The following is a 23,081-nucleotide window of genomic DNA, read 5'->3' as shown; positions in this document are numbered from 1 at the left end:
GAGAAATGCTAGAAGTTGGGTCAATAAGATTACATTCAATATGGGAAAGAATCTAAAGATCATTTAAATATGCTTTATGGGTTTTATTTTTTTTAACAAACGAGAAATGAGGGCCCTGGAAAATAAAGTCATTTTGAAGGACTGCACACAGGTAACTTACCTGTATCAGAAGAATGTTGTTATGTTTACCACACCACAAATTCAACCTGCAAAACAAATCAGCAAAGGTATTCGAGGGAGATTCTTAAAGTTCACTTCAAAAGAGATGACTGTTTTCTTGAATCTTGAGGAGTAATCATGACAACTGGACATGAACTTTCATGATGGATGCTGGATGTTCTACAGAGCCTCAGCTCTGTATAGAGAATCAACTTTGGCATTTTATAATCCAACTATGCTTGGATTATCAATGTTGGACATTGTGCCTGTGTATGTGTGTGAATGTTTCCTGTATAACACACTTTATCTGTCTTCTTTTAATATCAGTAATAACATAACATATTTATTTAATTAAGAATTCCTCATTTAGCCAGCATCATTTTTATTATGAGGAAATGTAGAATTCTGCTGATCAATTAAGAATTACAGCCAAAGGGGGAAAGAATATCATAAGTAATTTAAACATGCTTATTTTTATTTACAGTTGAGGAAGTGGGAGCCTAGGGAAATAAAGAGATTTTTTTGAAGGCATATCAGCAAGGAATGCAATATACACAGGAGGGCCTAATGTACAGGTTCTTAGATCTGCTTTTCTAAAAGGAAAGGCAACTTTTGAGGGATAAAGATCACTTTAATGAAACACATATATATTATTCACTTAGTTCAAGGGGAAAATTCAGCACCCTAAGTATCAGAGAAAATACAGAGAAATAATAATTGACAGTCAGGGCTTTCCAGCTGCCTGACCATAAGCAATATATACATGCATCACAGATCAACAGATCCAACTGTCTGAACAGAGTTACAAGAGAGAGAAGCACCAATATCTGTGTTTTCAAAGCCCTGGGGTGGGGAAGTGCTCCTTAGCAGCTGCCCAGAGTCTCATCTGGCCAAACAAACACTTTCAATGAGTAAGCCTCAAAGTAAAACCTTACCTCAGAGTATTTATACATTTTTCAGAGTCAGAGGGCATCACAACACTTTAGAACCAGTGCCTCATTAACAAAAAAGGTGTGGGCCTTCCTGCAAATCTCCCCTAATCAAACTCCCCTTAAAGGGCAGGCTCATTAATAGTTGGGAAAGATCTTTAATCTCATTAGCATTACAGAAGGTTACTTACAAAGGTAATTTACTTGTATCAGAAACATATCACCACACAGCTAATGCAATCAGAAAAATAAATCAAGGCATTTGAGGGAGATTCTTGAAGTTCAGATTCAAAATAAATGAATGTTGAGGATATCACATTGTGAGTGAGAGGTAACTGTAGCAAATTAACACAAAAAGAATCTTCTGGACACAAAAGAATCTTTACCTTTCAACAGTCAGATGCTTAACATTCTAAAGAGCCTCAGCTCTGTATCTTCATATGGGATCAAGTCTGGTTCCTTTCAGCCCAACAGTAGAGGCCTTAATTCTTATGTATTTGAGTGTGTATTTTTTGGTTCATGAATATGAGTGGTGATACAGTCTGCAAGATAAATCAACATAACTTCTTGAGAGAATTTCTTGCTATCTAGACTCAAAATAAAGGGATATTTGCAGAGCATTATATTCTGAATATAACCCTAGAAATGAGCATAACATATTCTTGGATCAACCTTTAAGTTTAGACACTTCATATTCTAGTGGACCTCTGCCCTGTATATATGAGATCTGGACCTGTACTGTCTAACCAACAATGTTGAATTGGCAATGATGTTTTCGGGGGAGGGGTGTCTATTTTTACAGGAATTTTTATAAATCCCAAACACCATACTAAATAAAAAAGGTAGTTCCTTGGGGGAAGTTTTCCATGCCCAGTACCAAAAAATGGAATTTTGGGGATTAAATCCTGAGTTAACCCTGGTAATTAGACATAAAAGAATCTGGCATCATCATAATCTAGATGCTAAACATCTAAAGAGCAAGTTTCAGTTCTATATCTTTATATATATGGCAAATGAGACCTGCAACTTCTTGTGATGGACTATTTCCTTGTGTAAGCTTGTGTGTATGTGTGTGTGTATTTGCATAAACCAAATTTTTTGTCCTTTGGCTTATTCTTAAGTCTTTAGGGGTGTGAGTAGAGCCTAAACAAATCACAGAAAGCCCTTGAGTGAGATCTATCATGTGTCCAGTCTCCAAATAAAGGTATATTTGGAAAGTTTTGAAAGAACCCTCATAATAACTAGACAGAACAGTTTATCTTAATCTTGAAGGTCAGATAATAGATATTTGAGAGCCTAACCTCGGTGTCTTCATATGGCTATAGCTTTAGGACTTCATGTATAATCCTCAAGATGGAAAAGAAAGTCAGTAATTCAAGGGAAAAAAGATAAAAGGCAAGTTTCTCCATTACCAATGCTTCCTAGATAGTATTAGCCACAGTAAAAATCAGTTAGCACAACTATTTGGCTAACTTGCTTAAAGTACAAACAAAAAATAATAATTATGTCTATTGAAAATCTACTTGAACAAATCACACTCTAAATTCTTCAAAGGAATTGGTCCTTCAAAAAAAAAAAGAAAGAAATAATATGAATGCAACAAAGCTTAAAATGCTGTGAGAATTTGTCTGCCCTCCTCCAATTCACACATACTTGGAAATGATTGTAAAATATAACCATTAGATGGAGAAATAGAATGACCCAAAAGTCTTAGTGCAATTTTCAACTGTAATAGATGAAAATGGCCCTAAGATTTTTGGGACACCCTGTAGATTCATGACAATGTATACTGTTTGTATTGCACTGGCTCTAAGGCTTTACCAACTTGGACTAGAGGGCCCACTTCTGCTCTTGCCCCTATATTCAGGGTCATCGCTCTCCATTAATGTCATTACATTGTAATTAAATATGCATTAACCACTTGAAATGTATGGTTAATAAGATAGGACACATTTATGTTGCTGTTGGTTTATCTACTGGTAACTATTAACAGGACCCTCATAGAGAAGTCTAAGAACAATCAAAGAATAATTTTATTTTCTATCATGCATTTGTTTAAATGGTCTAAGTTGCACATTTAAAACATGGGGTACAATTTGCTAAACAGAAAAAGGATGAAATTTGGTGAAAATAACCATAAAATCTCTCATTTCTATTCAATAATTTAGATAACATTTATTAATAAAAAGTGCCCTAGCACTTATAAAAATGAAAAGCTACAAAATGAGAGAGATGTAAGAGTGACTACAAATGAGTTTTATAAGAAGCAAATCTTTTGAATTAGTGTCATGACAAGAAAGCTGTTGAATGCACACATCATCAGGTGCTGGAAAATTACAGTAATGATATGAGTCACTGAGTTTTCAGCATGATGGCTGACATCTAATCTCATACTTGAAGAGAGTAAAGAGAACTGTTGAAAATATTCCTTTACACTTCGTCTGGATGCACTATGCTAAACAGAGAGAAGTGAAAAGCATGACTTCCAGAGGCCCTGCTTAGACAGCCAGTGAATAACTGTATCATTATTGAGGATGATCTGGTCCTATTAATTCACATCCTTCAGAAACTATTTCAGTATGAGTGTGTTCAGTGGTACAGAAGTGGATTTGTTTGGCTGGGACTGGTAAATAAGTTTGTAGGAAAGAATGGCTCAAATGAGGCCAGTTCCATCTATGCCAACAACAGCTAACTGGGGAGTTTGGAAGGTGGGGGACAAAAAGGGAAGAGGGGATGGGATGGGGAGAGGAAAGGGGAGATGGAACTTGGCAGGGTGACATTGAGCAGGTATCAGCTATACACTGCTTGCTCAAGATTACCCAATATCCTCTGACTCTGCAACGGGGAAGCTGTAACTCATAATGTACTACATTCATGGGTCAACCCTTGGTTCTTATGGAAACAATTAGGAGAATATCGAAGTTTAGAGATTGAATCTGATCCTATTTTGTAGAAAAGGAAACCAAGGCCTTCTGAAATACTGACGTCACATAGGCAGAACTTATGCTAAGTGGTGAAGTGAATAGAATGCTGGACCTAGAGTCAAGAAGAACAGAATTCACATGCAGCCTCAGATACTTACTAGCCACGTGACCCTGGGCATATAACTTAACTTCTGTTTCCTTCAGTTTCCTCAACTGTAAAATGGGCACAGAGTTGTTGTGAAGATCAAATCAGATAATATTTGGAAAGTGCTTAGCAGGGTGCTTGAAGGAATTTTATAAATTATTTTGTTATTATGCATCAGCATATTTGTAATGCTAACTTTGGAGATAGATCAAATGTAGGTCTTTTTGGGGTGAGATACCCCACAGGTCTGTTGAATTTGGTTGTTCATCATCTACCGCTTGCTCCCAGGAGAACAAGTATGACAGCTTTATCGTGACCACTTTTCCTTTCTTCAAGCACTTTCATCAATGGATCACCAGTTTAAAGCTAGAGGGTACCTCAGAGGTCCCTTTGTATAATGATTTCACAGGTTGAGTAACTAGCCCAAGGCCCCACAACTTGTTGGGAGTCAAGTTGGAATTCAAGACAAGTTTTTCTGATTTCAAATTCAGTGTTCTTTCCAGTACTTAGCTTCCATTGATTGCATCCACCATCCTGCTTATTCTGCTCTGAACGTTCTTCAGTTTGCTGTTATTTATGTGTGGGTACTCTTTGGGGCGCTACATTTTAGGAATGGCACTTTCTTCCTCAATGCACTCCTCCAGAGGACTCTGATCAGGGTAGTACCAGTCCCTCCCTATTCCTAGACATGTAGTCTGAGATTAGATTGGCTACCATATTACACTGTTAACTAATATTGAGTCATCTATTTAAAACCACAGGTTCTTTTTCATTGAAACTCTTGTCTAGTCACATCTCCCTTATCCTGTACTTAGAAATCAACTAGTTAAATTAGCCCCTTTATTTTACAAAAAAGGAAACTGAGGCATAGAACGGTTACAAATGACTTGGCCAGAGGCATCCAGAAAGCAATAAGCAGTAACCAGGATCCTCTGACTCACTTTGTACTACCATATGATGCCTGATTAGTTGCCAGTTGAAATGGTTTCATGTTTTTTTAAAGAGACATCAGATGTCTTCATTTATTTAGAAAGCATATATATTCAAGTATGGTCAGTAGAAGTTAAGCTAGAGGCAGAATAATGCATATGGCATGTGTAATGCTGGTTTTGGAGTTAGACCTGGACGAACTCTGATAGGACATGTGTGATCCTGGTCAAATCTTTCTGTACCTCAGTTTCCTCTTTTGACAAATGGGAGATAATATTATTTCTATTCCCTTCTTCCTGGAGTTGTCTTGTGGAAATGACTATATATGTGAGTTATTGATATTATTTCTACTAGATGCCATGTTGGAGAATGTACTAGTTGTAAATTGCAAAGGTACTTAGAAATGTCTAATGATGGAAAATACAAATATAATAAAAGGAGAAGGAAGATGAAGGGAGGGTGGAGAGGATGAAGACAGCTTCCAGAAGACAAATAAGGGAAGAGGCAACTCTCTGCTGATGCAGGAGAAGAAACACCAGAAAAGCATGTTTTTCAATGAATGCCACCCTAGAGAATACTGTTTGCCTTCCTAGGAAATATGAGAGCAATTCTGTGGGTTTGTGACTACCAAAATACTCAGACTATCGAAGTGAACTCTGCACACACACATACATACATACACACACACATGCACACATGCACACACACACACACACACACACACACACCTTTCACTTGACTGTCTGGGAACAGTATTTTGTTTCTCCCTGTATCAAAAAATGGAAAAATATAACCTCAGTTATTTCCTCCATTTCTTAATATGTCAGAGTGTGTACAATTTTTGGTGTGAAGGTACCTCATTTACATACATTTTGCTTCAGTGCAAGGAGAAGGCATCAAGAGAACAACTGAGAGTATTAATAACAGAAAATAGGCCAATCTGGTCTTCTGAGGGATAACTGTCATTCCATGATTGGCTTATCAAAGAAGAGCAGTATTCACATCACAGCTGCAGCACAGGCTGACACATAACTGACACCCATTTCATGATTTATTTCACAGTAAATTAGTGATCTTGTGTTGTTGTTTGCCCTTCATTTTCAAAGAGGACCAGTGAGGTCATGGGTGATGTCTTGACTCTTGCAAGGATTGGATTTCAGTAGGCAGAGTTGTGCAAAGTTGTCATTTCACTCTCTCTTCCTGCGTCATTGAAGTCCAGTGGCAGGACAAAAGTCAAGATGACTGGCAATGACCCAGGATGCAGTGTGTCACCTTGGCATCTTGGATGTTTGACCAAGCTCTAAGCACTCCCAGCGCGTGCTTTAGCTGCCTTCATGGCCTTTGGAACAAATTAGTCTCATCTGCCCATTGCACTGGGGGAAGTCTTCACATGCTTGGGGTCGACATCCCCTTAATTCACTGACAGTTTTGAGGTCTGCCATCTACTTTCAGCCTGGTTTAGCCTGTCTGCAAAGACAGTTTACCAGGATATGGCTGCTGCGCAAGCAAAGGCTCGTTGAGGGCAGGGAGTATACTCCACATTCTATCACTTCATTTTTACAGAGGAGAAAACAAATGTGAGGCTCAGAGATGCTGGGTTTGCATTAGTCATCGCGGGGAGGGGTAGGCAGAACATGGTTTTCATGTCAGTGATCTATCATACATTTTTTAAACTTCATTTTTGTAAAAACCCCAAATGGAAAAGGACAGCTTATTTCTTATCTGCCCTTGTTCCTGAAAACTCTCTGAGCCCTTACATACACATATGTACTCAGTGCCTCTAAACCAGGTATTTAATAATAACACCCGTTGTACCAACCTATCCAGTTGAATTGACCTGGTGGGTCATCCAAAGGCAATAAAGAGGTGAAGGAGGGTAGGAGGAAAACATATCACATGACAAGGAAGATTTTGTCCTCAGAGAAGTGTATAATTGAAGAACCATAATGCCCTTTGGTCTTTGGTAACCCTAATGCTCAGTGAGGTGTTACCAGTGGTTAATTGAATAGTTCTTGGTGATGGGCTGGCTTTTTTGACCCTTGTTTGCTATGTGAAATCTTTTTTGAAAAATCATAAAGTGTAGAGTAAGATATTGAATAAATAATGGATTGGGGAAGCCTTGAAGGAGAAAATGGTCATTAAGTGCCCAGGTTGGGCAGCCATGGCAGAGTTGTAATCAGTATCATTAGAAGGAATATCTACATCATAATTAGGTCACAAACTCATTAGAGTAATGAAATATTTTAGAGAACGAAGGGACCTTAAAGCTCCTTCATTTTATTGAGCAAGAAAGTGAGACCCAGAGAAGGGAAAGAACTTAACAAAGATGAGAAATGGACTAAATAATAGAGGAGGCAATTGTACCCAGTTTCTCTGACTTCCTATCACTTTCCTTCATTATACAAGTAGCCTCCCTAACTAGGTCCTAGATTTTCAAGCTGGTTCCTCCTCATCCCTGCATCCCCTTCCTGCCAAGTACTCATCCCAGACCATTTGGGTATTAGATTTAAAAAAGTAAAATCTTCCTATCGGTAAATTGCTTTGGCAACAAACTGGGCTCCTCTTATAGGATGGGGGAACAGACCGTCTCTACCTTAAAAGTCTGCTTCAGCAAGTTGGGATCGAATTTATCAGGGACATACACATTGAAATAGCTCAACTTCCTGTTAGCAAACCTATACTGCATATATTTAGCAGTATTTTAAGCAGGTAAAACTGGTTCTTATTTAAAAGAAAATTGGTAATCTCACAATGAAGCTGTATTTATGTACATCCACAAAATGGAAAACGATTTGAGCATTAAAACGCAATTTATCATGTATTTTAGTGTCTCATTTGCAGTAATATATTCATTCCCAAGAAAGTAAATTGCATATAAATATACGCTTGCATTATGAATAAAGAAAATAAACTCTCTAATTGAAAATGTCCTATACTTATTATTAATTATAAAATGAGGATGAAGTCATTTTTTAGTCAGTAAGAATCAGACTTTTAAAATATATTCATATGTATGGAAGTTTTCTATTTGACCACAAGATAGAGCTTTTAAAGGGAACCACCTGATTTGCTTCCTATAACCCAGGGCAATTCCCTAGGTACTGGGGTGGGGGTAGGAGGTTGGAAGGTTCTTTACAGGTGAGATTTGCCTTGGGAATAATGGTTTTCAGAAGATTACATTAAGTCCTGGCAAAACTTTTCTTGTCAATAGTTGTCTCCATGACTCAGTGCTTCAATAATGACATGGGAAGCAACAGAGAATAACAGTGTGCTGTGGATATATGGGAGGGAGAGGAGAATGAGCTGTATAGTCCTGCATATTCAACAAATTCACATGAAAAATGCCATCTTTCCCCAGCCCCAGTGTAGTGAAAAGATCAAGACTTAAGATTAAAGATAAAAGAGACCTAGGTTTGGGGGCCCAGGCTATATCAGTAACTCATCCTCCCCATAAAACTCCCTTCTTCAAATGACCCTGTTTTTCTCTCCAGCACCACCATTCTTCCAGTCACCCAGATAAGTAACCTTGGAGTTGGCCTTAATTCCTCCCCCTTCACTCGCCATATTCAATCACTTGCCAAATGTTGTAAATTCTATCCAGGGGCTTCCAGGGAGATATTTAATAAATGACACTCCAAAAATAAACACACACACACACACACACACACACACACACACACACACACACACATGCAGGACACACTCAAATTGAATCTGCCTTGTTAACGTTTTCTCCATTATTTTCTTGAGTCTAGGCAATCAAGAAAGCAATAAATCAAGCCCTGATTTGTACCCTCTATAGATCTCAAAGTGTAAATGCCTATGCTGAAAATTTAACAATCAACTCTCATGAACAGGTTCAAGCTGGCTCCAATATACCCCCAATTCTGCCATAATATGTCTCCCATCTGTCTCCTTCTATCCACTCCCACAACTACCACCCTAGATCACCTCCTCATCACTTCTCACCTGGACTACAGAAGAGTTTCTTAATCATTTTTTCCTGCTCCAATCTATCTTCCAGACAGTTGTCAAAATAATCTTTCAAAGGCCTTAAGTCTATTCATAACCCTCTTCTGCTCAAAAGCCTCTAGGATACAACAAAACTCCCTAAGGCCCTCCACAATGAGGCTCCAACTTGCTTTGCATTAATTCTCACAAACCTCATTCCATCTTAACTAGATTATGGGTTGTACCACAACAGAAACTGAGGACCTGAGTTCAAATCTCAGCTCCATCACTAACTGTCACCCTAGGCAAGTCCCTTCTCTAAGCCTCAGTTTTCTCATCTGTAAAATGGACCTCTAAGTCTATTACATTCCTGACTGCTAAGGTTCATTGAAGTTGTATATTCCTCCACTTCTCTTTGTACATTTAGACAAGCCAGCTCCATTGCCCTTCTCATCGTTGTATTTCAAAATCTCTATCTCTTTTCAAGGCTCAGCTCAAGTACAGTAGAATCTTAACTCTCAGAGGACAGGGTCTAATTCATGTTCATCTCTTTATCTCCCCAGGACTTTCAGATTGCTTTATTGAGTTGAGCTTGCTATATATCATTTGCCATCCATGGGTCTCAATTTTCTCTTCTACAAAATCAGGAAGATGGTATGTTAGATGACCCACACAGAGACAGTCCATGATTCTGAGTATTTATTCCATGGAGGCATCTAACATTCAGTTTTCTGTAAGGAGTCCATTCAGTGGGCTCTTGGTTTTTCTGAATGCAACTGAGTATGTGTATAGCAAGTAAAGGGATGAGGTAAGGTTCCCCCGACCTGATTATTCAGAATCCTTCACTTCCTGATTTATCTCACTTGCCCAGAGCATTTAAGGCAACTCAGTTTTCAGTAAGTGTTCCTCTGTGAGGAATCTCAAAAGTAACTATAACAATTGCAGACTTTAGAACCTTGAGTTGTTTCCAAAAATGATTTAATATGTTCTTTCCCCAAACCAATAATTCTACCTAGCAGAAATTGGTCACCACTGCGGGGTGGGGAGTAGAGGAAGAAGAGTTGAATAATGTCTTTTGGGGATTGGTAATCAGTCTCTTACTGAGGTTTGGAAACTTTTCATGAATAGAGGGAAAGGGAGAAGGGAAGAAAATAAGCATTTGTAGAGTGTTATGTGCCAGGCACTGGGTTCAGCTTTTTACAAATATGATTATATCATTTGATCTTCATAACAAATCTGTGAAATTACTGCCATTATTATCTCTAGTTTACAGATCACAAAACTGAGGCAGATAGAGGTTAGGTGATTTTCCCACAGTTACACAGCTAACAAGTATCTGAGGCTGCATTTGAATTTAGGTCTTTCTGAGTCCAGGTCTAACAAACTGTCCACTCTACCATTTAGCTGCCCCTAATAGGAGTATAGTGGTCAGTGGTCCATAGAAATATCTCAGGCTTGTACCATCAGGCTTCTTAATTCAAGGAAAAGTTGAATTGGGGATGATGGAGTAGGGATTCCTGATGAGATATGGGTTAAGGTCCAGGAGTGGGGAACCTGTGACCTTGAGGCCACATGTGGCCTTCTCGATCCTTAATTCTGTAGAATTGGGATTCAGTCAAAGGCTGCACTTAAGGAACGAGAAGTCCACGTGTGACCTCAAGGTCACAGGTTCCCCACCCATGCATTAGATTATGTGACCTGTGCAACAGAGAGGTGATAGAATAGAAAGAATTCTAAATTCAAACATAGACTTTTTCATTTCAAATCTTGGCTCTGCTAGTTCTTACCTGTGTGACCTTGGGCAAATCATGACCTTTCTGGACATCAGTTTCTTTATCTGCAAAATAGAGTTTATACTAGTTGACCTCCCTGACTCCTTTTAGCTCTAACTCTACAATCCTCTGTTTGCATAACCATAGAGGCCTGAAGTTGCAGTATCCATTGGGTACTAATTAAAGTTTCAAGAGGTGGAGGTCAATAGGATAACCCTCCCACCCATATGTTAAATTTAAGACATTTATTCATAGCCAGTTGGTTGCTAATAACCAGACAAACAATAAGATCACCTCACTGTTTTCTAAGTCAATAATCAGGCATGTTTGTCCTTTATTTTGCAAAAGGAACAGGATTATTGTCTTGTAAAACAACCCATTGTACTAGGAGGCCATCAGTCATTCAAAATGCATTTCACAGTGAATGTTTCCCACAGATATCCTTTCCCTAAGAAACTCTTCAGAGAAAGCATAACACCTTTAGACCTGGCCAGGGTCTCTCATTTCATATTGGTCCATCTCCAGTCATCCTGATGAATATCAGGTCACTGGATCCAAATTGCTCAGGAGAAGAAGGTGAGGTTGGTGACCTTGCACAGCCCTCCCTCCCTCAAGTCAAAGTCAACTGCAAGTAGTGTCATCATCTCCATATCATAATTCTCTTTGAGAATGAAGGACAAACACAACACAAGCCCCTTTAGACCACAGTAATACCGTGCCTTTTTGATGCTGTTGTCTCTAAACAGATTATTAGATATATAAAATACTGTTTGTGTTCCTATGTTGAGGTCTGGGAACCATATGAGGTTTGAGTTGCTTGGGACCCTAAAATACCAACACACTGGGTCCTGCCCATCACCTATACTGGTCATGATGTGAAACCATATATTCTTTTGGTGAGAAATATCTGGAGAGGTGTAAAATACAATCCAGTCAAGGCATTTGAAAGCCTAACTAGTTCTTTCTCTTTGGCACCATCTCTACTCTCCATACTTCTTTGCCAACTAGAGAGCTGCCGCCTTCCCACTGAATTGGAAACAGTATGTGTTTTCTCTTCTCCTGCTCACAGTTTGTTTATTTTCTCTTTACTGCTGTTAAATACACTTTTCCAAAAAATGGAGCCCAGTGCAGGGAGCCAGTATGGAAAAGCAAGCTAATTCTGGTATGGTGGGTCGTTCCAGATGACATTGGCTGGCTACTAACTTTCACATACCAGAATGAGTAACCAGCTCTCTAGAGAGCCTCAGACTAGTTCTGGGTATATATTTCTGTTTCTGGACCTGGGATCTCATTTATATGGGTAACTTCCAGTGTGAGCCAAACTCAGATGCAGATCAGCTGAGAGCTTTGTAATGTACCATCTAAGAGAGTTGTCTGAGGGGCACTAAGGGGCTGAGAAATCTGCCTAAGGTTACACAACTGATATATGTTGGAAGCAGGACTTGAACTAGGTCCTCCTGATTCCAAAGCTGTCTTCTCATCTCATATCTGTTTGTAGGCATTAATACATATATATGTGTATATATATATATATATATATATATATATATATATATATATATATATATATATATATATATATATATATATATATATATATATATATATATATATATATATATAACTAACATTTATGTAGGGTTTAGGGCAGCTAGATGATACTGCAATGGTTAGAGTGCTGGGCCTGGGGTCAGAAAGAGCTGAGTTCAAATCAAATCACTTCACCCTATTTGCCTCAGTTTCCTCATCTGTAAAATGAGCTGGAGAAAAAGATGGCAAACTCTCCGGTATCTTTGCCAAAAAACAAAACAAACAAACAAACAAATATAAAACAAAACCAGATCGGGTCACAAAGAGACAAACACTACTGAAATACCTGAACCACTACAATATAGTACGTATTCCATGCTAGGTATTGTGCTAAGTGCTTTACTATTATTCTTTCATTTGATCTTCACAACGGCGCTATTATTATCCCCATTTCACAGAGGAGGAAACTGATGCAAACAGAAGTTAAATGACTCACCTCCAAGGGCACACAGCTAGTGAGTATCTGAGACCAAATTTGAACTCAGGTCTTTCTGACTCCAGGCCCAGTACTACATCTGTCAATCTCTTTATCTCCATACACATATACACACATGGGTGTACTTGTGTGTAAGCATGTCCTCAGTTGTAAGACTCTATGTCACATTAGTCTTTTTAGGCAATCACTAACAGGGAGATAACAAAACTGTCATAAGGGGGAACAAAGAAACATTTATTAAGTGATATGTAGCAGGCACTGTGCTCAGTTTTTTTTATAAATATGATTATGTCAATTGATCTTCATAACAACCCTGTGAAATAAGTGCCTTTATTGTCTCTATTTTACAGATGATGAAACTGAGGTAGATAGAGGTTAGGTGACTTGCCCACAGTCACACAGCTAACAAGTATCTGAGGCTGCATTTAAATTTATGTCTTTCTCAGTCCAGGTCCAACACCCTGTCAACTATACCATCCAGCTTCCTCTAATATTGGTATAATAGGTCAGTGGTCCACAAAATATCTCAACATTGTACCAATTCATCCTCCATCCCCTTCCCACCCATATTCACCCTCTCAAAGCTCTGTCACTGCTCTCAGTGACACTGCTAGTTACCCAGGTTTGAATGCTTGGGATCCTTCTTGATCCTTCTTTCCTTGATGGCTGAGTGGATAGAAGAGCCAAATCCTGTCTTCTCTTCTTTTTTAATGCCTCTCCAAGATGGCCCCCTTTGACAACATCCACACTCCTAGAATCTTCGTGCTTCCATTTCATATACTCCATCACCTAACATTTGAATTAGTACAATAGCTGCTTAACTATGATGGGTTATTTTGAGTTGGTTGGTTATTGATTATTTTTTATCTTCAGCCAACCCTACCAGATTTATCTTCCTAAAACACAACTTTCCATAAGTCATCTCCTGATCAAAAATCTTCAGTGGCTCATTATTGTCTACAGGATTAAATGTATTTGGCTGTTGCTCTTCAACCTGATTCTCCCACCTGAAAGAGTCTTTTTCCATCTTTTATGTTTGTCTGAGCCTCTGCCAATTTCAAAACCCATTTCAAACTCTTGTTCACATTACTTTTCCTCATTTGAGCCATTCCTTGGTGCTCTTCCCCCCTTGGAATTCCTCAGGCAATTGTTGGTATGATTCATTGAGTATTTTAACCATGCTATGCTTTATCACTATTGTTTATCCTCTGTTACATTGTAAAGCATAGAAAAGCCAAGTCAAATGCTGTCCCACTGCATAGGCTCCAAGTAAGGCCCATACTTCATTCTGGAAAGGAGCATCTAGAATAACAAGGAGAATTGCCTAATAAATCCAGATAGTTATTCTGTACCCAGAATGCTTAGGAAGGGGCAAGATAGGGATACTACATCCACCACTCTATACTATTTCAAATATTCATTCTAATTGCAGGATGGACAAGATGAACAGGTATAGGCTAGATATTAAAACAGTTAGGTGGATTAAAGAGTTAGTTAATGCCCAGATACACACAAAATAGTCATTATTTAATTAATGGCAACTTAGAAAGTCCTACAGTGATGTGCTCCAAGGATCTAGGCTCTGTGCTATTTAACATTTTTATCAGTATCTTAGATAAAGGCACAGCTATCTTGCTTAATAAATTGGCAGATGACAAAGATCTAGGATTGGATGAGAGTCCAAAAATAGCTTGGCATGATAGAATATACAGACTTTTCTAATAATATGATATTTAATAAGGGTCAATGTACATCTTAAGCTGGAGGTTTAAAAATCAATCTCACAAGTACAAGATAGGGGAGGTGTGGATTGACAACAGTTTGTCAGAAAAAGACAGGGGGCTTGTAATGACCCACAAGCTCATTTTGAGCCAGTAGTGTGATGTGACAGCCCAGTGACAGGCCAGTGTGATTTTGGACCACATTAAAAATGGCATTGAACCCAGGTGATGGTTCTATTGTGTTCCATTCTGGTCAGATTATATCTGGATGTTGAATTTCAAGGACAATGAAAAACTAGAGAGCATTCAAAGGAGGGAAATGGATGATGACAGGCCGTGATATCATGCCATATTAAGGTCCCACTTTGAAATGTTTTGCTTGGGCAAGGCTTATGGTTAATATGATTTGAGAGGCTCCCATGTGGAAGAATAATTAGACTTGTTTTGCTTGACTCTAATGGAGAGGATGAGGAACAGTGGTCAGATGTAGCAGAGAGGACAACTTCCTAATGGAGTTAACCAGAGGCAGAATGGGCTGCCTTGGCAGAGAGTGGATACCCTTCCATCTGGAAGTCTTCAAGTCAAGGCTTTGTGACGCCTTAGTACGTATATAACAGAGGGGATTCTTGCTCAAATATAGGTTGGACAAGATGACTTCTGGGATTCCTTCCAATTCTGTATTTTTGTGATTGCAACAGGAAAGATGTAATTGACTTCCTACCACGGTATTGTTTTAGAAGACAAACTAATTACTGTGCTCCTATTGCCATAATTAATTCTAAAGCCAAGCATTCATAGCAAAGGTAAGCAACCAATAGGTGAAATGTCAAAAGAAGCTATAGATGGTATGAGGAATGAATCAATAGCATATAGGCTGGTTGCTATAGGTCCTGCTACCCCTATTCCCCCCATATGCACCATATGGTTTCCATCCTCACCTGTCAAACTCATGATGCCTGAAGGAACTGATGGGGAACCCTGGCATACTCCATTAGAAGATTGGCTAGTACTTCATTTTATAACCAACTGCTCCAATACTGGATTCATAAAGCAAATAGAAAGCCTGAAGGCCACAGTCTTCTTCTTTGTCTTCATCAAAGAAACCATTTCTAAAATCTGGAAAAGATAATTTACAGCTTGTGAAATATATAATGATTCTTGGTTTTGTCCAAAGTGATATTCTATGGAAAAACAGGGAGGTATTTCTTCTAAAAACAATGGCGCTCCATTGTGTTCAGTGCTGGATGCCACATGTTGGAAAGTATATGGATAAGCTGGAGAACATTGAAAGGAATGCTATCAGGATGCTGAAGTGCCTCTAGATCATGAAACACAAGGTCAGGGAGACGGCACCAGGGACTTTTGACTCAGAATTGAATGTGTAGGCTGGGGGGGACAAGAGAGCTATCTTTAAGTATTTGAAAGGTTGGCATTTGGAAGAGGGATTAGATTTATTCTGCTGTATCCCAGAAGGTATGACTAGGAGCAATAAGTAGAAGTTATAGAGGCAGATTGTCCTGATGCATGGGAAAATTCTTGACACTTAGGTCAGTGGTTCTTACCTTTTATTTGCCATGGACCCCTCTGGCCATCAGTTTGAGGAAGCTTATGGACTTTCTTCATGTTTTAAAATGAATAAAATCAAACACATAGGATTACAAATGAAACCAAGGGTTAGTGAAAATCAAGATTGAGTTTTTCTCCTATCCAAGTTCAGAGACCCAGACATTTAGCCACAGATCCTTCAGGGGTCCAAAGACCCTTGACTTAGAGCTATCCAAACATAGAATAAGTTACCTTGGCAGAAAGCGGGCTCCCCTCCCCCCCAGGGAGGTCTTCAAGGAAAGGTCTGATTGTGTTCTAGAAGGGGTTCTAATTCTTGGAAGGGCTGGGCTACATGGCCTCGTAGCTCTCTTCCATCTCTCCTATTTTGGGATATGGAAAATGAAGTGGGATAATTACTCAGCTGGAATGTTTTGCTTGAAAAGACCCGATAAATGCGACAAACCTAAAGGGAGTCCTGGTGGCTAGGATGGGGGTGAAGAGGATGGACAAAATTTAGTTATACAAATAAGCGACCCAGGGCTTCACTCTAATTGGGGATTAGATATAGATGAAACAGCCTCACAAAAAGTACATTTCCAACATTATAAGCTACTTCACAACATCAGTGGTTTCATGCATGCAAGCTGTTTGTACATTATGGACTAGATCTGTACAGTCTTATTCTATTAATCTTTTTGGCTTTCCAATCATTCAGGAAGCTAAGCTCTCTCATGTGGGTTCCAAGATGGGCAGGCCTATTACATCCCATCCCCACCCCCTCCATCACCACTTTCCACTGTAGTCTAATGCTGAAGACATGTGACTACATCCTTCTCTTCACTATCCCATGGTAAGGGGAAGAGCCTGGAGTTCTCTGCTGATTGGCTAAAGCTAGAAAACGTTCTTGCTCAGTAAACTCTGTCCTTCCTCAAAGGGAGAGTCAAAAATAGATTCTGATGGAGTCTTAACTAGATTGCAGCAGTGCATCCATCAGGATTATTCAGGGAAATTATCCTTCATTGCCTGGGCAGTAAAGTTTGAAACTAAGATAATTTTGATTTCCAGTTGCCTTGAGAAATGGCGAATCATGCAGAGGAAAATAAGCATCATTTCCTCTCAATCTACAGTAGTAGTGAAAGCCACAGTAAAAATCGAGAGGAGAAAGGGAAAAGTACAGTAATAATACATCCAGGGTGTCATTTTCGATAACTCCTCTAAGATCTGAACTGCACAGGCCAATTCACCAGAGAGCGATGGGGCTTTGCCATTCCCATAAGGTCTGCCATGGCTGCAGCGACCCCTGCAGGAAAATAGTAGAAACCTCTTTAACTAGCTCTATGAAATCATCCATGTCACGTATTTGTTACAAGGGTTTTGTTTTTCTTTTTTCCTTTTTTTTAGGGGGATGGGAGAAATGAAGCAGAGAACATTAATACTTGTTAGTCAGAAAAAAAGCATTTAAAAGGAATATCATAACGTGACTTGTTTCCAGTTCTCCTATGGAGTATTCCATTTTCTTGTAAGTATTTAGCACTCAAACCTCTTTACAACCTGATCCCTTCTTACCTTTCCCACCTTCTTACCCTTTTCTTCCTACTACATGTTCTGCAATCCAGCCCTACCGATCTACTTGCCGGTTTCCCAGCAAAACAATTCATGACACATCTCCAGGCATTTTCATTAGATGTCCTCCATGCCTGAAATCTCTGCCCCAACACTTCTGTCTCTAAAGTTTCTGTGGCTTTCTTCAAGAGTCAGTCGTATTCTCACCTTCTGTGGGAGGCCCTTACACAAAGATATAAAAGACATGGTGCATTACCCTGTGAAGTGCACAAATGAATTTCTTTTTCAAAATATTCTGAAGTCAACTATGGAAGCAGGCAACTTTTATAGCAACGCTAGCAAATCTACTTCAGAAATCTGTCCAATCACCAATTCGTTCATCTGAAATAGAATTTTCATTGATGTCTGAGAAAGATGTGCTTTCGTGGGGGTTGGTTGGTTGTTGTCCTTCGTCTTTGAAGAGGACTAAAATGACATCATCATGATAAAGTGAAATTTCAGTATGTACGACTGTGGCCCATCAGGTTAATACGACCTTAGAATGCTCTACCACAGGTTGGGTACAAATAGTTCATGTGAATATTTGGGGTGGATATCCCAAATTTGCCCATCCTGGGTTTATTTGGTGCTGTCTCAAGTCTGCTTTGCTCAAGGAGCACAGCACTCTTTCTGATGTGCGCATGCCATGTTGAGTGGTCCCGTGCCAGTGTCTCTCATGTTGCACAGTCAAATTCAAAGTTCTTGAGAGAGACCTTGACAGTGTCCTTGTGCCACTTTTTCTGCCCACCATGTGATCCCCTGCCCCATGCGAGTTCTCCACAAAATAGACTTTTTGGCAAGCGTACATTTTGCATTCGAACAACGTGGCCAACCCATCGGAGTTGCACTCTATGAAGCATAGTTTGAATACCTGGCAGTTCAGCTCAAAAAAGGACTACAGTGTCCGGTACCTTATCCTCCCAGGTGATCCTAAGAATCTTCCTAAGACAGTTCAAATGGAAGAGATTGAGTTTCATGGCACGGTGCTTGTACACTGTTCATGTTTCACAAGCATATAACAATGAGGTCAGCACAAAGGCTCTATAGACCTTCAATTTGGTAGTCAGTCTAATACCTCTTCTCTCCCAAACTTTTCTTCACTGCCTCCCAAACACTGAGCTTGCTCTGGCAATGCATGCATCAACCTCATTGTCAATGTGTACATCCCTGGAAACTACACTACCAAGGTAAGTGCACTTAATCACAGCATTCAAAACTTCTCCATTTGCTGTAACTGATAATTCCACATATGGATGGTGTGGTGCTGGGTGAAGGAACACCTGTGTTTTCGTGGTGTTCTTGGTGTTTTTTTTGTGGATTGAGGATTTTGTAATTTTGTCATGTTAAGTGATTTGGCCTTGTCAGAAAGGCAATGAGTACAGTGGGATGCAGACAACTAGGAACCCAGGGATTTACATCTGAACCTCTGCTGCTTACTAGCTATATGACTATCCCTAGGCCTCACAGTCAGTGAAAATGACCATTTCTTTGACTTTGACTGTGTCATGCCATTATATGAAAGAAGGAGCTATCTAAAGAACATATGAATTTTATTCCACTTAAGGGAAAGCTCCGTTGAAATAAATTAGAGATATAGAATGAGAAATTTTACTAAAGTATTAATGTGTAACCTCAATTACATATTACGGATTATGTGGTTTGAAAAAAAGCCACATATGTCACATTCTTATGAGCTGAATCTGCATTATTAACAAATGTCAGTCAGGACTCTATCCTGAGCCCTCTTCTGTTTTTCTTTTTCTTTTTAATTTATTTATTTGACATTCATTTTAACAAAATTTTGGGTTCCAAATTTTCTCCCCTTTTGTCCCCTCCCCCCCCAAACACCAAGCATTCTAATTGCCCCTATGACCAATCCGCTCTCTCTTCTATCATCCCTCTCTGCCCTTGTCTCCATCTTCTCTTTTGTCCTGTAAGGCCAGATAACTTTCTATACCCCTTTACCTGTATTTCTTATTTCCTAGTGGCAAGAACATTACTTGACAGTTGTTCCTAACACTTTGAGTTTCAACTTCTTTACCTTCCTCCCTCCCCACCCCTTCCCTTTGGAAGTCAAGCAATTCAATATAGGCCAAATCTGTGTAGTTTTGCAAATGACTTCCATAATAGTTGTGTTGTATAAGACTAACTATATTTCCCTCCATCCTATCCTGTCCCCCATTACTTCTATTCTCTTTTGATCCTGTGCCGCCCCATGAGTGTCGACCTCAAATTGCTCCCTCCTCCCCATGTCCTCCCTTCCATCATCACCCCCACCCTGATTATCCCCTTCTCCCCCACTTTCCTGTATTGTAAGATAGGTTTTCATACCAAAATGAGTGTGCATTTTATTCTTTCCTTTAGTGGAATGTGATGAGAGTAAGCTTCATGTTTTTCTCTCACCTCCTCTCTTTATCCCTCCACTAATAAGTCTTTTGCTTGCCTCTTTTATGAGAGATAATTTGCCCCATTCCATTTCTCCCTTTCTCCTCCCAATATATTTCTCTCTCACTGCTTGATTTCATTTTTTCAATATATGAGCCCATCCTCTTCAACTCACTCTGTGCACTCTGTCTCTATGTGTGTGTGTGTGTGTGTGCGTGTGCATGTGTGTGTGTGTAATCCCATCCAGTACCCATATACTGAAAAGTTTCAAGAGTTACAAATATTGTCTTTGCATGTAGGAATGTAAACAGTTCAACTTTAGTCAGTCCCTTATGACTTCTCTTTGCTGTTGACCTTTTCATGCTTCTCTTGATTCTGGTGTTTGAAAGTCCAATTTTCTTTTCAGCTCTGGTCTTTTCATCAAGAATGCTTGAAAGTCCTCTATTTCATTGAGAGACCAATTTTTCCCCTGAAGTATTATACTCAGTTTTGCTGGGTAGGTGATTCTTGGTTTTAGTCCTAGTTCCTTTGACTTCTGGAATATCCTGTTCCATGCCTTTCAATCCCTTAATGTAGAAGCTGCTAGATCTTGTGTTATCCTGATTGTATTTCCACAGTACTTGAATTGTTTCTTTCTAGCTGCTTGCAATATTTTCTCCTTGACCTGGGAACTCTGGAATTTGGCCACAATGTTCCTAGGAGTTTCTCTTTTTGGATCTCTTTCAGGCGGTGTTCTGTGGATTCCTTGAATATTTATTTTTGCCCTCTGGTTCTAGAATGTCAGGGCAGTTTTCCTTGATAATTTCATGAAAGATGATGTCTAGGCTCTTTTTTTGATCATGGCTTTCAGGTAGGCCCATAATTTTTAAATTGTCTCTCCTGGACCTATTTTCCAGGTCAGTTGTTTCTCCAGTGAGATATTTCATATTATCTTCCATGTTTTCATTCTTTTGGTTTTGTTTTGTGATTTCTTGGTTTCTCATAAAGTCATTAGCCTCCATCTGTTCCATTCTAATTTTGAAAGAACTATTTTCTTCAGTGAGCTTTTGAATCTCCTTTTCCATTTGGCTAATTCTGCTTTTGAAAGCATTCTTCTCCTCATTGGCTTTTTGAACCTCTTTTGCCAATTGAGTTAGCCTATTTTTCAAGGTGTTATTTTCTTCAGCGTTTTTTGGGGGTCTTCTTTAGCAGGGTGCTGACCTGCTGTTCATGCTTTGACTGCATGTCTCTCATTTCTCTTCCCAGCTTTTCCTCCACCTCTCTAACTTGGTTTTCAAAATCCTTTTTGAGCTCTTCCATGGCCTGAGCCCATTGGGTGGGCTGGGATATAGAAGCCTTGACTTCTGTGTCTTTGCCTGATGGTAAGCATTGTTCTTCCTCATCAGAAAGGAAGGGAGGAAATGCCTGTTCACCAAGAAAGTAACCTTACTTCTTTTCCCTTTTCTGGGCATTTTCCCAGCCAGTGACTTGACTTCTGAATATTCCTGGGCAGGGGGCAGGGCCGCCTCACAGGCTCAGTTCCCTCAGGGGGTTTATGCAGAGACCTTCAACAATGGATCCAGGCTCCTGCCTGCTTGGGGAGCCCTGGTCTGCCGCTTCCTCAGCTGCTGCCTCCCGAGGGGGCCTGAGCTATGGGGGCACCCCAGTCACCTCTCGACCCACCAAAGAGACCCTCTCACCGATCCCTGTCACCTGTGGGTGGAGGAACCCGCGCGGCCGCTGGAGATCCAGTCCCTGAAGCCTGCTCGGATCTGCACCTGTTGGTGCCATGGGTGCTGTAGGGCTGTGCTTGGCTCCCAGTCTCAGCGCCCAGTCCTCGGTGCGAAGGGCCTTTTGCGAGAAGTTTGCAGGTCCCTCTGGAACAGAAATCTCCTTCGCTCCACTGTTCTGTGGCCTCTACTGCTCCAGAATTCACCATGAGTTTCTCTTTACTGATGTTCTATGGGTTGTGGGTTCGGAGCTATGTGTATGTGCGTCTTTCTACTCCGCCATCTTGGCTCCGCCCCCTCTTCTGTTTTTCCTCTAAACTACTTCACTTGGTGAACTCATCAGCTCCCATGGACTTAATGAACATCTCGATTCTGATGATTGTCGTATCTACCACTTCTGCCTTCACCTCTCTGGTGGCCTCCAATCTTGAATCTCCAGCTAACTTTTGAACATTTCAGACTGGTTCTTGAGTACGCATCTGAAATTCAACGTGTCCAAAACTAAATTTAGCATATTCAATATTAAGATCATTATCTTTTTGCGTGAACATATTCCCCTTCCAACACCCCTGTGTGTGTATGTTCATCCTTCGTTGTCACAAAGACAAAGCCTTCAGAGAAATAATGACATGACTTGCATTTGACTTTGTTTTGAGTGAGGGAGGGCTGTCCAGGTCACCAGTCTCACTTCTCCTACAGAGCCATCTGAATCCAGTGACCAGATATTCATCAGGATGACCGGAGATGACCCAGAATGAAGCAATTCGGGTTAAGTGATTTTCCTAAGGTCATACAGCTAGTGAGTGTCAAGTTTCTGAGGTGAGATTTGAACTAAGGTCCTCCTGACTCCTGCACTGGTATTCTATCCAGCTGCTCCTCCAACTCCTCCCAATATTCCAGGCTCGCAGCCCAGATGTTATCCTGGACTCCTCACTCTCTCTCATGTCCCAGATCCAATCAGTTGTTAAGGTCTCTTGATTTCACTTCTGCAACATCTCTCGAATACATATCCTTGTTTCCTCTGATACTGCCACTGATGTGGTATAGGCCCTCATTCCCTCAAGCTTAGGCCATTGCAACAGGCTTCTAGCAAGTTTCACTGTCTCATATCTGTCCCTTCTCTGATCTATACTTCCTTTAGATTTATGTTCTTTTATATTCTGTCTCTGTTCATTGCAGTCTAGATAGTACTCACATGCTCTCTCTATATTTATAGAAATCTGTATAAATACTCACATGTTCTCTCCATTTGTATGAGTGCTAGATACTGTCTTTCAAAATAT

The sequence above is a fragment of the Notamacropus eugenii genome, chromosome X (genome assembly GCF_028372415.1).
Source record: "Notamacropus eugenii isolate mMacEug1 chromosome X, mMacEug1.pri_v2, whole genome shotgun sequence".
Lineage (NCBI taxonomy): Eukaryota > Metazoa > Chordata > Mammalia > Diprotodontia > Macropodidae > Notamacropus > Notamacropus eugenii.
Note: the sequence above shows the minus strand (reverse complement) of the source record.